Genomic DNA, 598 nt, shown 5'->3' with positions numbered 1-598 from the left:
AATATAAATGGACGCTCTGCATTCAGAGTTTTACTCTAAATTACTTTAATTTACTGTTTTATAAATAAATAGTTGAATTTCAAAGGATTTTTACTGCTGTCGCCTTGTGTGCAGTGCAGTGGTGGATGTTAGCAAACTCGTTAAGATAGATCTGAAAAATGAAAGCGCGAACATCATTTTCATGTTGTCACTGGTCGAGGTAGTTAGAGCCAATTGTGAGTAAAGTACATTACAGTGTTAATTAGCCAGGGGTAACAGAAGGAGATGATCATTAAAGCACAGACATTAAATGCAAAAAGAAAAGAAAAAACATCCAAAAGGCTCAAATTTATTGTCTATTCGAAAAATGAAATAAACATTTTGTCATTAAATCCCTTTCAGGCGACAAACAGGCGTTTGTTTTGAAATCCACATCTCCTAATTTCCGGTCGTGTTTCACCTCACAGTGTGTAGTTTGACGCAACTGGACCCGGAGTCTCCCTCCCTCTCCGCCTCTGGGTCTCTCCCCCGGTTGAAAGCCTGCACTTCTCGCCCAGGTGTGACATTTTTGGAGTGCCTCATTGGAACCGCAACCCCGCCGACAAAGATGATGGACTCC

The sequence above is a fragment of the Morone saxatilis genome, unplaced genomic scaffold, assembly GCF_004916995.1.
Source record: "Morone saxatilis isolate NCDOM2014 unplaced genomic scaffold, NCSU_SB_2.0 Contig6, whole genome shotgun sequence".
In the NCBI taxonomy this organism is placed as follows: Eukaryota; Metazoa; Chordata; class Actinopteri; family Moronidae; genus Morone; species Morone saxatilis.
Note: the sequence above shows the minus strand (reverse complement) of the source record.